Source organism: Acomys russatus, chromosome 27, assembly GCF_903995435.1.
Source record: "Acomys russatus chromosome 27, mAcoRus1.1, whole genome shotgun sequence".
Lineage (NCBI taxonomy): Eukaryota > Metazoa > Chordata > Mammalia > Rodentia > Muridae > Acomys > Acomys russatus.
The window spans coordinates 35,458,537-35,472,759 of record NC_067163.1 but is presented as its reverse complement, the minus strand read 5'-3'; the positions used below and the strand labels follow the sequence as shown (position 1 = coordinate 35,472,759).

Sequence of the window (14,223 nt, the reverse complement as noted above, 5' to 3'; positions counted from 1 at the left end):
TGGTCCTCTTCAAGGACACAACAGCCTAACTTCCTTTCACAAGGCCTCATCCCTTAAAGACTGCACTGCCTCTAGCCAAAGCTTTTGATCACAGCCATTGGGGGAGGTTGCCTTTCCAAACCATGAAAACAATGGACTCAGGAAGTTGATAGTGCTTACAATACAGGGTTAGCTGAGAGGAAAATCATAAATATTAGCATAAGCATGAGAGTCATACAAAACCTAAAACCCAAAAGACAGTCCCAACGGGTAAGGTTTAAACAGCTTCCTCCCAGGTGAGAGGAAAGTCGGGGAAAGCTGAGGAAGATTCTAGAGGTTCTCTGAGCTTCTAGGAAAGAGAATGAGCCGGGAGAACTGTAAATGACCAGAGGGCCTCAGGATTGCAGCTGTGATGGGTAGGTTTGCCTCTGCCTCATGCCAAGGGAACTCCTCTTTGCCTCATGAGATTTGAGTAAGTTTCAAGGTGACTTTGCTCCTCCTCTTTGGCGACTCTGGTTTTTAGGCAGATAATGGAACTTCATAGAAGCCTTCTCTCATTGAGCCCAGCTTGTTCTGTCCCCCCTCCCCAGGGCCTCTCAAAGTCACCTGTACAAGTATTGATTTTCTGGGGCCCAACACCTCTGCCCCTGGACAAGGGCCCTTTTCTGTGGTTCTTCTGCATCTTAGATGCTCTGATGTCTCACTGGGTCATTGTTTCCATCACTGATATCACAAAGAGTGGCACTGGACCTTTCCAAAGATAGTTGACTCAAAGAACTGGACTTTGGACCCTGACACCTGCCCATGAGTTGAATGTGTAAACACCTTGCCCACTGCTTGGTGATCTGCTCGTTTCCCCTTGACAGCTGCTGTGAACATTTATTTGGTGGGTGCATAAACATGACATGATCACAGCATTGCCATTTATCATGAGATCCCCTTTCATATATTTAACTAATTTCTTGATATTGGACCATTGTGGTTATTTCTACTTTTTTTGTTTGCTTGTTTTGTTTTGTTTTGTTTTTTAAGACAGGATTTCTCTGTCTGTATCCCTGGCTGTCCTGGACTCACTTTGTAGACCAGGCTGGCCTCGAACTCACAGGGATCCAATTTCTAAATTTTCATAGCACCAATTAACACACTGATAAATGTTAATAGCCGGGCGTGGTGATGCATGCCATTAATCTCAGCACCCAGGGAGGCAGATCGCTATGAGTTCGAGGCCAGCCTTGTCTACAAAGGGAGTCCAGGACAGCCAAGGTTACATAGAGAAGCCCTGTCTCAAAAAACTAAAACAAACAAAACTAAAAACAAAAAGGTAAATATTAGTATACCACAATCTTTGTAATCATTCTTTTAAATTCTTTCAATTACATACATTATAAATTATGCTATAGTCTCCATTGAAAACATACTGAAAATAGATAACACTAACCTCTCCAGTAGCCATTGTAGCTTACAGGGCCACATCAGAGTTCATCCCTGACAGACATCAGGACAGAAACCTGAAGGCAGGAGCTGACTGAAGGCCATGGAAGGGTGCTGCTTACTGGCTTGGTCCCCATGGCTCTCTCAGCCTGCTTTCTTATAGAACCCAGAATCTCAGCCTGGAAGCAGTACAGGTCAGTGATCTGAACCCCCTTGCATCAATCACCAATCAAGAATTTGCATGACAGGCCAATCTGGTGGAGGCATTTTCTCAATTGAGGTTCCCCCCTCCCCCTCCATAATGATGCTAGCTTGTGTCAAATTGACAGAGAGCTAGCCAGTACTGCCATCTTCACCCTAGGTCTAACACTGTCATAGAGGTAAACGTTATTGGAGATTAATGTCTCCCCTTTTAAAAGATGCTTCCTCGGGTAGTTGAATAAAATGTATACCCTGATAGTTTCAATTGTAAGGCCGGGAGAGGTGCACATATTCTAGTTAGTGATGCGTCCGTGAGCCAGGATATGTGGGAGAACTTGCCAAGCTGGCCACGGAGAGCTGCCTGGTTTTCCTTGATTGCTGCATGGCACTCTGTAAAAACAAACTGGTCTGTTGAGCTGTTTCCCTATTTCTGAGTAGCTGGATTTTTGTTGTGCTAACATACATGGTGCTATGTTGGTTCATTTCCTCCAGCGCTTGGGTAAATGTTTCTCTGGGAAGAATCAGAGAAGTGGAATTGGGTCATAAAGGAGACAGATAGTGTGTTTCAATTCACACTTGCAAGTCGCTCGCCAAAAACCCACATCCACCAGAAATCAGTGAATGTGTGCATGAACATGAGTGTGCATTCGTGTAACCTCACTCACACCTTGTATTGTATTATCAGGCTTTTTTTTTTTTTTTTTTTTTTTTTGGCATCCTGATTAAAAATAGTATCTTGTGTTTGTTTGTATTTCCCATGTTTAAAGATTTCAGAAGACGGAAGAGCTCGTTGAATAACTCCTCACAGTGCGATCCACTCTGAGGATCACAAATTCAACTTTATACAGAGCCTCTAGTCTCTGTGTTTGTCAGCTTCCCGCTGCTGACCCAAGATGCCTGAGGAAGTCAACTTAAAGAAGAGTGAGTATATTTTGGCTCCAACATCCGGTCAGTTGGCTCCATTGCTTTAGGGAGCTGTGAAAAGACAGAATGTAAAGACAGAGGGCACATCATGTCATGTGCGCACTCATCTGAGAGTGACCAGGCCGCTAAAGGTTCCCTCCCAAGGGCACCATCAGCTGGAGACCAAACATTTAGCACAGAATCCAGTAAGATCAAAGCCATACCGATGATGCTAAGTTACAAAACGGGCTGGTGCCGCATCACTATGAGATAGTGGACTCAGAGTGTTCACTGGAAAAGATCACTTGGTGATGATGACACGTCACCGGAGGCCCCAGATGCCTGGCTTCTTTCCATAGGAAACAAGACTAGTCTAAGTTTATAAGAAATGACAGGATGTAGGCAAAGTCCCTGCCCCAGCATAGGGGTGGGGTGGGGAGTCCCACAGAACTAGGCACTGCTACCTATGTGTCCTATCCCATCCCATGCCATCCCATCCCAATAAGCTGACTAAAAGGAGGAGCCGCGATGCAAGACAGAGAAAGAAGATGGACAGAGGAACTCAGTGGCCCATCCCCCCAGGCCCTTCTTCAGCGTGTTGACAGATGAGCTTCGGGGTCAGAGGGAAACTTGCGGCAAAGTGCAGGAAGTGTGCACAGCTGAAGCAAAAGCCAGGACAAATGAACCTCAGCCTCAAGCCATGTTATCATCAGACCTGGTTCTTTTCCTGAAGGTCGGGGTGCAGCTCTCCTGGCTCCAGGGTCCCCCAGCCTCTCCCCAGCCTGTCCCCATTCTCAACACAGGCGCCTCGGAGGTCTCAGTTCTCCAGCTTTTTGTCATGCTGTTGCACCTGCACAGCTCTGTTGTCCCACTAGCTGGAACCGAAGTGGCAAGCATCTCCCTGGAGGTGTAGCTGCAGCCTTTTATATTTCTAGGCCTTGGATTCTCCCCCTTCTCCCACTGGAGAAAACTGATCGTGGTTTTGCCAATTTCTTGAGAGTCTGAAATTTCCAGGAACATGCTCACTCATTGAGAAAAAAAATAACTTATTCTTGGCTTAGCTCTAGGACTAAAAAAGGTTAGCAATGGATTAAGTACACACACTGGGGACATTCCAGGGGAACTCGTTTTGCATAAGAGTCTATCCTGCCATCGGTCATGGTGGGTCCAGGTCCCATTCCATCCTTATCATGATCCAGCTTTGAAATAAGGCTCAGCTTAGCAAGTTTCATCTGCAAAACAGCGTGTTATGGTTCTTACTGTTGTGACTAAAGCAGCTCAGGGAAGGGAGCGTTTGTTTTGGCTCACAGTTTGCAGGGATACAATCCATAGTGGTATGGAAAGTGTGACAAGGGGAGAGAGAGGCAGCTGGACGCATGGCACATACAGTCAGAAAGCAGAGAAGGATGAACTCTGGCGCTCCAGCCACTTCCTCCTGTTTTGCACTCACTTCCTCCTGTTTTGCACTCACTTCCTCCTGTTTTGCACTCACTTCCTACTGTTTTGCAGCCCGGGGTCCCAGTCTGTGAAATGGTGCTGCCCATTCAGTTAGGTCTTCCCACCTGTTAGACCTCTCCAGAAACAATGGACACACCCTGAGGTTAGACTCCTAGGTGGTTCTAATCCAGTGGCAGCAAAGATTACATCATCACCCACCTATACAGAAGTTGGGAGAACGGACTCAACCAGTCCACCTACAGATCCTGGCACAACCAGTGTTTTGTCTATAGTCTCTCTAATCAGTATGTTTCCATCTACTTTCAGGAGAGTGACAGAGCTCTGTGTGTGGCCAACGCTTTCCAAAGTAGCCAGACTGGGCACATTAAGTCATATACATTTCTTTTTTTTCCTGAAACACTCTATTTTCAAAAGAGTCCAGTAAAGTTCAAAGGACTTGTTTTCTTTTCCCTGGGTACAGTAATCTGGTTTTTCAGTTGGTTTTGTGTAGTGTGTGTGTATGTTTAAATCTCACTCTCATTGTGGAGTCCTCCAAGCATTGATTAACCAACAATGGTTACTATGGCTACGAGAAGGAAGTGGAAAACAAGCCTCTTAGCAGTATTTAGCATTGAAGAGTCAGTAGTCTCTGAGGTTAACAGAGGCTGAGGTTAACAGTGGCTGTTATTAGGAGCCTATAGGTGATTGGACAGAAAAATGGATCAAAAGCCACACCCATGTCCTTTCCAAAGAAATCATAGTGTACGCCATCACACTGGAAGAAGGCTTCTGTGCCTTCAGTGTTGCTCCACACAGACAGATAAAATACAGGTATTCAGCACACAGGTGACCTTCTGTCACAGGGTTCACTAGACTCCGTGCTTGTATTCTGCATTGTAGGAAGGTTTTGAGTTGAGTGAAGATGGGTGATTGGCTGTGCTCTCTGGATAATTGCAAGAATTAGGTTTACTTCCTGGTTCACTGCCATCCTTTTAAAGTGCCCTACATGGACTGTTTTCTCTCTTTTTAAATGGTACTAATCCCATAATAAGAGCTTCAACCTTATGTTCTAATTGCCTTACAGAAGATCTCCTCCTAGACACATCATACAGGGCATCAGGATTTTAACCTGGAGCTGGAGAAAGATACAGCCCATGGTGCCTACATTTAAATATGTATCGTTTGTCTCTGAGATCTCTGAGATCTATTAGGAACTTTCCAGGCAAGAGGAAGTCACAGGTCTGGAAATGAGACAACACTGTATTGTCTTGATGCAATCACAAGAGTCTTTGTCTGTCACAAACAAGCAGAGGACCAGTATGAGAAGCAGAAAGAACTGAGGGTGGATTAGTCTTTGGAACGTCCAGAAGCAATTAACCCTGCCAGTACCTTTGGCCTTGGGCGACCATGTCTAACCCTCCATAATATGACATAATAAATCTGGGTTGTTTAGAGCCACTTAAGTTTATGGAAATTCTTATAGAAGCAGCAGAAAAATATGAGTTATGAGTATTTTGCCTGTGTGAGTGTGTGTGTGTGTGTGTGCGCGCGCGCGCGCACACACAGCATGCATTTGGCACCTGGGGAGGTAAGAAGGCATTGGATTCCCTAGAACTGGGGCTACAGACAGTTCTGAGCCACTATGTGGGTGCTGGGAACTGAACCTCGGTGCTCTGCAAGAACAGCAAGTTCTCTTGCCCATGGGACCCCCTCTCCAGCCCCCAAATTATGGTTATTTTAAACACTAACCACAATGACAGTCAGAAGGAGGAAATGTTTCTGAAAATCCCATGGTGATGGCAACAGAGTGTATTCGTTAGCTGGAAAGGTAAGCTGGAAAGGACATGAAAACTTGAAGGAACAACAATTCCAAGTCAGAGTTACACCAAGGAAGACAGCCTTGAGGACACATTTGGGAAATCAACAACACAGACCTATAATCTCATACCTTGACACCAGGGAAGCCGTGAGAGTTTCATGGCTGATGGTTCTTTCCCAGCTTTTAGAAATGAGGCCGGAGAGATAGCTCAGAAGTTAAGAGCACTGGCTGTTCTTCCTGAGTTCAATTCCCAGCAACCACGTGGTGGCTCACAGCCATCTATAATGAGATCTGGCACCCTCTTCTGGCATGCATGTATACATGCAGGCAGAACAGGGTATACTTTAAAAAATAAATAAATATTTTTTAAAAAAAAAAATAGAAATGGAGGGCTGGAGAGATGGCTCAGAGGTTAAGAGCACTGTCTGCTCTTCCAGAGGTCCTGAGTTCAATTCCCAGCAACCACATGGTGGCTCACAACCACCTATAATGTGATCTGATGCCCTCTTCTGGCCTGCAGGTGTACATGCAGACAGAGCACTGTATACCTAATAATAAATAAATAAATCTTTAAAAATAATAGAAATGGTGCTGTATATGCCCTGAACTGTACACTGTGCCTGGGCATATTGCATTACCATATAGATACAGGAAACTCTAAATTCATCAAACACGATTTTTCTTCAAGTATGAAAGACAATTCACAGAATTTTAATGACAAAAGGTTTTGTAATAATTCAGCTGTGTTTCTTTACCATGTGTGTATTTTTAAAAGATATTTATTTATTTATTTTATGTATAGTGTTCTATCTGCATGTAATTCCTGCAGGCCAGAAGAGGGCACCAGATCTCATTACGGATGTCTGCGAGCCACCATGTGGTTGTTGGGAACTAAACTCAGGACCTTTGGAAGAGCAGGCAGTGCTCTAAACCTCCGAGCCATCTCTCCAGCTCCCTCCATGTGTGTATTTTTAACTAGGAGACAAGCCTCCAGGCACACTACGAGGGTTATTTAGACTGAATTAGCTCTGAGCACGCCTGTAGGGACCGGTGTGACTGTAGTTGGACAACTCACCCTAAGCAGGGGTTCCCCGGCCCTGTGCTTTGGTCCTAGACAACATAAAAAAACAAGAGCTGGCTGAGCACGGCCATTCAGTGTCTCTTCTTCCTCACTGTGGATGCACTTTGGCATCTGCTTCATCTTCTGCTGCCTTGACTTCTCCATCTGATAGACAGTATCCTCAACCATGAGCCATGAGTGTGTGTGAATGCGCGCGTGCATGTGCGGTGAATGGTATACCTGCATGAAAGTGTGAACACATGGGAAGGCCAGAAGTTAACTTTGGGTATCTTCTCCTGATTTTCCTCTACCTCATCTCTTAAGACAGGTTCTCTCATTGAAGCAAGACCTCACCAATTAGACTGGCTGGTCAATGAGCTACTGAGATCCACCTACATCCATATTTTCTCCCCACACCCAGTTCCAGAGTTATAGACACATGTTGCCATGCCCAGCATTTATGTGGGTGAAGAGCACTCAAATTCAGGTCCACATGCTTGTTTGGCATGTACTTTACTGAGCCATCTCCATAGTCCTCATCCTAGTTGTCAAAGTTCTGAATTCCAAAGGGTGTGTGTGTGTGTGTGTGTGTGTAAGATCTTAACATTTGGAGCACATTATATACAAGACAATTTGGTTAACATTTGACTTCTTTTTCACAGCACTAGATCACAAAGAATACTAGGAAATAGTCTAGCATGCCACAAGGAAAGGATTGCAACCTAGGAATTGTAAGCACGGCCAAGAAAGCCTTTGCAACAGTGAGAGATATTTGTAGACGTGAAAGACTCAGAGGTTTGAGCACATACAGATAGAGTCTGGGAATATAGCTGGAAAATGAATTGATGTCTACTTATTAACACGATAAAGTCACAGGAATCTGTCCTAGCCTTCTGTCTGACGAATGTAAGAACCGGGATGAAATATGTGTGAGACCTTTGTGATCCCATCAGGCTACAGCTGTTTGAGAAGGTGAGTCACATGGCTGACCCAGCTGACAGTCAGAGGAATGTGTGTCCACCGAGCAACACGACAGTGTAGCTGCCTGAGCCCAGCAGACTCAAGATGAGCGATGACAGGAGTGTAAGGAGTTGGTGGTAGTGAGAGCTTGAAGGGCAGAGGAGAGTGCCACACAGAGAGAGTGACAAAGGTTTAGAAAAGGTCACCCTTGGGGTTTCAGATGGATACTAACCAGGGCACGTCTCCAGGGAAGCCAGTACAGCTGCAGAAAGATGTGCCTGGGGTCAGGGGAGTAATGAGCTCTGAGGATCACATCGGCCTGGCCCTAGGATTCCACCAGGCCGGGCCTGGAAAACAGTATGATTCATAAAGTCTCAGCTCAGTTTGGCTTTAGTGTCAGGAAGAAGTGTCACTGGACAAACACTGATCTGTCACCCAGAAAGCATAAAACCAAGCTTCAGGAAAGCCAACCGCTCAGTCAAACTGCTCCAAGTACCTTCATTGCTAGAGCAGAGCTCAAGACTAGGCAAATATGAATATTTCCAGCACTCAAGTAAAATCCAGAATGTCTAGCATTCAATAAAAAATAATAATAATAATACTTCCTGGTCAAAGAGCCCAGACTGAGTGACCGTGGGTGCTCAGCCTTAAGTGATACATCTGAATCTCTCTGTCTTTCTCTCTATGGCTCAGGGAATATTGTGGAAGACTAGGCAGAAACAGTGTAAGAGCCACAGGCTGGGGGACAGTGATATAAAGCCATTTCTTGTAATGGTGACCCAGCACCTTTAAAAGATCAATGCCTACACTACAGCATCCATGAACTCATGGATACAGGCTGAGGTTGCCTACATAGATTTGCACAAGAACAAGCTGATCAACAGCCCAGCTTTGCATGGAGAAGGAAGAGGTTCCTGAGGCGGCACACATAGTAGAGGAATCCCTGGCTGTCAATGGCTGCTGGGAAAAGGAGACTTAGTTTCCTCAGTGGTATGGCCTCAGGTAGGTTGATGCCCCACATCCCTGCACATGTGGGCAGCACTAATTGGACTTACCAGGTTATAATTTTTTTAATTAAAATGAAAAAAATATAAAATTGTAAGTCAGGATGGAGGAATATCCGGGAGGAGCTGTGAGGGTGGATGCGATCAAAATACATTTTACTCGTATGTAAAAATCACCAAGCAAAGATTTAAAACTTTTAAATTACCAGTTGTTAAAGAAACAGGAAAATATACCTTGTAATAATGAGGGGAAATCAATTGTAAAATATAAATAATACAAACAATAGACGAGAATATTAGCAGCTACTATAACCATATTGCATTTAAGAAGGCGAAATTGGAATGTGTGTAATTACGTACCATTATTTGTGTCAACTCTTTAAAAACATTGTGGCTTTATGCGTGTGCTCTTCTGGTTCCTTCTTACCTTTGGACACAGCCTAGAGGAGGGAGCGGTCACATGGGGTGTGTCCAGGAAAGACACGTTATGTTCCAAGCTTCCCTCTCTCACAAAGTGCCAACTGGTCATAGATGAGACTCTTTGAAACCATAAGCCCAAATAAATCATCCATGTTTATCTGTCATTCTCTCAGGTACCTGTAACAGCAACTTATTTTTAAAAATCTTACTACCACTATCTACAACCATCACTTCCACTCATTTAATGACTTTCTAAGTCAGTGTGATGGATTATATTGTCAAACTGACGGAACCTAGAATCATTTAAGAGACAAACCTCTTAGCACACCTGTGAAGAACGAACTGTGTTAGCCTCTGGGCATGCCTATGAGGAACTTTCTTAATTAGGTTAATTGAAATCAGAAGACTTACCCTAAATGTGTGTGTTGTGGGGTGGGGGAACCATTCCACAAACTTGGGACCTGTCCTGCATAAAAGGGGAAAAGCTGGCTAGCTCTTTCTGCTTCTTGCGTGTGGATGTGATGTGACCAGCTGCCTCTTTGCCGTGATGGACTGTACACCCTCAAAGTGTAGGCCAGAATAAACCTTTCCTTTCTAAGTTTACATGGTCATGTATTTTATCACAGAATGATAATGAACAAACACTTCTTCCCATTTTCCATACTTAGGGGCACTCTACAAGACACCCTCATAGCCAGCTTTTATGAGTATTATACCATACAATGTTGCCCAGTCCTCTGCTCTATAATGGAGACTGTGTCAATGAGCGCAACAATGAAAACATGGACTCTACGTTCAAACCAGTAAACACCGAAGAGCCACGGAGGCCTCAGGCAGAATCTGAGGCAACATCTTGCTGGCCCCCTCTACTCCAGGAAGAACTCAAGCCAACGCTACTCAGTAGACCTCCCTAACTGAACAACTTGTGGCCTTTATACTAGCCCTTCCCCCAGGGACAAGAGTTACTCAGGCATTTGTGGTGCCACTGTAGTTAGTACATTTGTTGAGTGTGGCCAACATGGTTCAGTACTATTGAACTCTTCACAGACCTGTTACCCTACAACATTGGATCTCTTGAAGACTGTGCACTAGTTATATTACTCCACTGTTGGAAACCCTCTGGCCATTCTTCCCTGATGCTAGAGTGAAATCTGGTCTTGCCCCTAAGGACACACAAGGAAGCACATCAAGGCCCGCCCTCCTTTCCTTTTGCCCCCACCTCCCCCTCTTCCCTCTCACTCTGTGCTCTGTTCACACCCAAGTTCTTCAAGTTTCCCCAAAGAGCCATATTTCCCCTTAGCTCAGGATGTCCCCTCGTGTTGTTCACTTGAGTCTGAACATTTCTTTGTACTCCTTCCCTTCTCATACCATGCACAGTTCTGCCTTGTCCCTCTGCTTCCGAAGTTGGTCACTGGTCACAGGGAGACTTGATCATGACGTTAAGATCAAGCATGCCCCTGGGACTGAAGGCGTGGGGCTGTGGTTAGAGCCACCCTCAATCTGCCTTGCCTCCACCTTCAGCTGAATTGCATACCTCATCCTACAAAGCTATGCGTTGAGTTATATCTCACAGAGTTTATAGCTGGAAGTTCTGTCCTTATTTGGAGATAAGTCTATATAGAAAGAGTTAAAGGGTGGTCACCAGAATGGGCAGTAATCCAATCTAACTGATGTCTTCCTAAAAAGATGCTCATGTGGGGACAAGGTCATATCAAGGTGAAGGTAGATATGCTTTGATGAGCCAAGGAACACTAAAGATGACCAGAACATCCTGGAAGCAAGGGTCTGGCATGGGACAGATCTTCCTTCACAGTCTTTAGGAGGAACCGAAGACACTTACATACTGATCTGGGACTGCCAACCTCCAGAACTAAGAGTCAATCTGGTGTTGAAGCCACTCCATGGCAATTTGGCATCCTTGGAAATTAATACATGCAACAGTCACTCCTTTGTTACTTTTGGCTGTCTGTATCTGCAGATTAGCACAGCAACTGGGATAAAAGTTAACTCCAAATTTACTAAAAGAAAAAGAAAACTTGTACTGTGGACATAAAGAGAAGCCAAGGTTCCTGCCTCCTGAGGATCCCACCACACAACAAGAACACAGAGAAGACAATTCAGTGTGTAGTTAATACCAGGCCAGGAACACAGAGGGTTGGTTATAGCACTGTGGGTGCCAGACTCCTAACTCAGATGGGGTGGGAGGTGCTGGGCAGCTATCCCAGAACTCTGAGGCCCGAATCTTGCAATACAAGTTAGGTCAAGCAGAAAAAAGAATTGGAGCAGAGGGGCCTGACTGTGGGTCTGCTGTAGAGACGAGGGGGAACCTATCAGGAGAGGTCTCCTGCTGGGCCTCGGAGCCAACAGTGGACTTATAGTAAAGAGACATGGATGGTCAGTGCACAACATTAGAACATCCTCCCTGGCAAAGAGAACATATATCACCACTAGTGTGTTCACTGTTCCTCATGGACACTATAAATTGGAGAGACTCTTAACCCAAAACCTCAAGAGATGGCAGGGTAAAGCAGTGGCACCAAAAGGAAAAACTGTCTACCACCAAACTCCTGCTTTACCGTTGCCATGAGTGATGCTGTCTCTTCAGCAGATGTGCATTGCCACTACATTTAAGTCCAAACTACCTCATTCCCTCCTAGAATGAGCCCTTAATTCGTGGAGGCTGGTGCAAACCACATGTCTATCATCATGCCTCAAAGCCACAAGCTTGAAGCTTCTGCAACGCTGAGGGGCGGAGCCAGCACATCTGTACAAATGTTTCTGTTCTCATTTACACTTCTCTGCTTTGTGCAAAGCTCTGAGATCATCATGGAGACTCCAAGGCAGGATCCCAGAGTACATACATAGGTCACTGCCACACAACCCTCCCAAAGGAGATAGGAGATGGAATTAGGGCTCCTCCCCACCCCAGAAGCTCTCTCCTATAGCTAAACAAGATGCAGGGGTGCCTATAAGTAACATCATCCATTGAGTCAAAACCTCTTGGTCATCTTATTTTTTAAAACTTTTTATTGATTCTTTGTGTCACATAATGCACCCTAGTCCTGCCCATCTCCACATGCCGTCATATCTGTCCTTTGCCCTTGCAACCTACCCTACAAAAATTTGTTTAAAAGGGACATAAATAAACAAACAAACAAAAAAACCAAAAAGCATAGAAAACATCTTTGTGGAAGCTATACTATGTCACAGTGTGTTCCAAAATATATCTCTCTATCCGCACAGTATATTGCTCTATTCACTTGCAAATGCTCTTTGCGATGAGTCATTGGTCTGGTTTAAGACCTCCGACTTCTATGACACCATCAATATTGGATCCTCACTAGGCCTCCTCCTAGTTATCCTGTTGTTGCCCTGTGTCATAAAGATCCCAAAGCTTTGGATCAACAGAACTGGCCCTTTCATGGATACGGACTGTTCACAGATACATATTTTGGGATGGGCAAACTCAGGGCCCGGGATCTGGTATTGGGTGGTAGCAGAGCTGGTCATCCCACCAGCTGTCCTTTATCCACACCACCAGGGGGAGCTCTTTATCACTACTCAGGCTAGGCAACCTAATGACACCATTAGCAGGAGGCAGGGTTGGCTCTCCTGCTCTCATGCCTTCAGGGCTGGCTCACCCATAACCACACCTCTAGAACCAGATCCACTGTGCTGCCCAGTCAAGGCATGGGGTCCACTCTCCCAAATGCTGCAGCCTGTGAGGGGCTGGGACAGCTCTCCTGCTCTCACACCCTTGGGGCTACTTCACCTGTGCCTTCACCATCAAGGCCAGCTCCACTGTGTTGCCAAGGTGAGGTGCAGGGCCTGCTCTCCAGAGTGCTGCAACCAGTGAGAAGAGCCAGCTTACGGACTTTTCATGACCCTTATGGGTCAGTTTTTCTGACTGCCTCAGGGGGAGGCATCACCTCTGTGCCTGTGCCACTCCCATGGCATGGCAGATGAGTGGCAGGGTCTGCTATTCCACACTCATACCCTTGGGCTGGCTCACCATACCCCAGCCACCAGGACCAGCTCCACTGTGGTGCCTTGGGGCCTGCTCTGCTAAGTGCTGCTGATGCTGAGAGATGGAGTCCGCTATCCAGAGTGCTGCAACCAGTGAAGGGCAGGGCCAGTTCTGCACAGCCCTGGACATCCAGATTTCTACCACAGAAGTCTCTGTGTTCTCTAGTAGTAATATAAGGTATGGATATTGACATTGACCCCTGCTGCTGCATAGCTATGGACCCAGACATGGCCCCCAGTGGCAGCTAGGGATGGGACCTCACCATGGCCCACGTCACGGGGATGGCCACTCATAACAGGCTACTCCTCTCCACCCTTGAGTCTCCAGTTCCATCTCTCTTCATAGTGCTCAAGCTGCTCCACTTCTCTTTATCTTCCATCTGTACATACATTACATACTTGTACATTGTGGTGACTCCCACTGCAAGCTAGCCATGCAGCTGGTGGGTTCCTGGGTGACAGCGAGTGGGGTGTCCACAGCCCATCTGTGCCAGGCAACAAAGAGCAGGTCTGTGGGAGACATGGAGGTCCACAGGTCTCCGACTCTCTTCCTCCTCCTACGCTATGCTGCCTGGATTTAATTTGATTTTTATATGTCTTAGGCATGAGAAAGCTTTGGCCACCAAGCCAGGCATCAAGCTAGGATGAACAATGGACTGCCATCTGATCTGCCCATGCCTGATATAAGAACACCAACACCAACAAGGTATCTCTTTGTCCATTGCCAGGAGGGAGGGTGGTCATTTTCTTTTCTTATCACCTCTCAGAAGAATGTATAGGTGTCTTGAATGCTATCCTCAAGATAGAAAAGAAAAGCCAGGAAATACAACTTGCCACACAAGGTAAGTAAACAGTATTGAGTATGCCTTCTGAGTACAAGGGTATGCTCACCAGGCTAGCGAAACCCCTGGCCAGCCCTGAATCCATCAGTTGGGCTTCTGCATCTAGTAACGCCTCGCCCCATGGAAGCCAACAAAAGCACA

At 45.7% G+C, this 14,223-nt stretch overlaps 1 non-coding gene across 1 annotated transcript; it reads right to left on the bottom strand.

Moving 5' to 3' along the window:
* Nucleotides 1-13,829: 13,829 nt before the first annotated feature.
* Nucleotides 13,830-13,973, bottom strand: LOC127210409 (small nucleolar RNA SNORA48). Its single transcript, XR_007833317.1, has one exon. It is a non-coding gene; the product is annotated as a small nucleolar RNA SNORA48 (small nucleolar RNA).
* Between the last annotated feature and the right edge of the window lie 250 nt (nt 13,974-14,223).